Source organism: Notothenia coriiceps, unplaced genomic scaffold, assembly GCF_000735185.1.
Source record: "Notothenia coriiceps isolate Sejong01 unplaced genomic scaffold, NC01 NC01_scaffold00031853, whole genome shotgun sequence".
Lineage (NCBI taxonomy): Eukaryota > Metazoa > Chordata > Actinopteri > Perciformes > Nototheniidae > Notothenia > Notothenia coriiceps.
Window position 1 is genome coordinate 771043 of NW_011364554.1, and position 2013 is coordinate 773055.

A 2013-nucleotide genomic window follows, 5' to 3' on the forward strand; every position below is an offset into this window, starting at 1 on the left:
GTTAATGAAAATACAGGTTTATTTTTAACATGACTAAATATTTTTATAATGTTAACATTACTGCGTCATACCATAACACAGCAAGAGCCAGCATGGCTGAATTGAAAGCAAATTGCCAGCAGCTCCACAGAGACACACATAGACACAGTAACAGAGACACACACATAGACACACTAACGGAGACACGCACACACCTCCAAGGGAAAGTTCGGTATGAACGCTCCTTCATGTGATTTTTGATGGGATTTCTGATGATTTGTGTTGCATCTTTGCCCTTTATTTTGAAATATATAAAAAAAACTGCATTATTACTTTTGGATTTTAAATTTGAATCTCACGGTCAGGTTTCAAAAATGAACATCCTTGTTATGCAGAGTAACTTGACAAGAAGAACTTGAAGAACACTGAAATAAAGGTAGAAGTTGTAATTTGTAATTTGTGCAAGAATGAATCACAATTCTGTCATTTTTCTTTCTTCTTAAACAAAAAATAAATGTCTAAATCTAATGTTGTATTATTATAAATGTTTCAGTTATATTTAGATTTCTCATCTCTCATCTTTCTGTCATTTCGCTCTTTGACCTTCTTTCTCACAGGTTTAAAATAAAAACAATTCCCATGATGTGAACAGCATTTCAATTCTAATCACAAAAAAGTGCAAGTTGTAACAGTACCTTGTTTGAGGGCTGTTTAAGATTTCATTAGCTACTGTGAGGGATTATGGTCTCCAAACACAGAGTCTTGGAATGTACACGACTGCATACAGTATGGGAATCATTGTGGTGATATTCTTTGCCTGGCCCCTCCATCCACTGACCTTTCAGCTTATTGACACAATTTGCTACTCCCCAAACACCGCCACCATAGAGGAATTGTCCAATCGTAGCTCTGTAACCGTGACAAGGCGCAGCAGTCCTGACATGCTTTAGATTTCACCACATATCGACAAGATTTTATTAAATCCCATTCTGCCCTTTATACCTGTAATTTAGTGCATACATCCAGAGGAAGCATCTTACATTACAGTGTCTGATGTGATATAAGGGCCAAACGTAAGGATTCCATACTAAATTGCTAGAGTAGTAACCTTTTTTTAAAAAGGCAGAGGAACTGCCAAAAAATCTGCGGGATATCTGTTGTTGTTTTTGTTTAGCTATTTTACTGGAGCACATATGGCCTATGATAAAAACCATACTCATCCACATTGGAGAATGAAGTTCAGTGAGCAAATGGAATGCAAACCTTGAGACGATCACCACCAACAACATATTCCGACCCAAAAAAAATCAGACCAGACAATTGTCCCAGTAGGAAAGGGAGGAGAGCCGGGATGCTATCTGGCTAACCCAGCTAGGGCACAGCCCGTCTACACTACAGGCATCGAAAAATGCTTTCAACGCTTCGCCCATTCACTTGAATTGGGTGACGTAGAAGATTTTTAATCTTCGCCGAACTGCATTGTGGGGAGCATGGCATGGCTTTGCAAGCATCACGAGCATCTATAGAGCTCCTGCGGATGATGTCACATATGCTGGTCACGTGACGAGAAACGAAGGGGGCAGCCATTTTGGCAGTAATCGCGTCAGTAAATTCATTGGCAGGCACTGGCAGACTGTCGAGGATGGTGGATAACTGCTGTGCACCAGGTTGCACAAATAGGCGTGGGAAGAAGAAAGGTGTATCTTATTATCGCATTCCAAAAGACGCGGAGAGGAGGGAAAAGTGGATCGCAGCGATTAAAAGAGCCAGGAGCCGTCTGAACAAGACTGAAAGATGGGACCCCCCGGCCGTTTGCTTTCGCTTATGCAGTGATCACTTCAATGACGTCAGGCGGTGGGTGACAGGAATAACAAGTAAACAAATGCTACAAAAAGTCTTCTGGTCAGTTTAAGTTTTTACCCACGGAAGTAGAAATCTAGCACCCGCCATGTTATTATAGCGTAACCGGACTCTGGATGCTCCCCTTTTTAAACTCAACAAGTTGGGCTCTGGTGCCAGCTAGCCAGTTAGCTG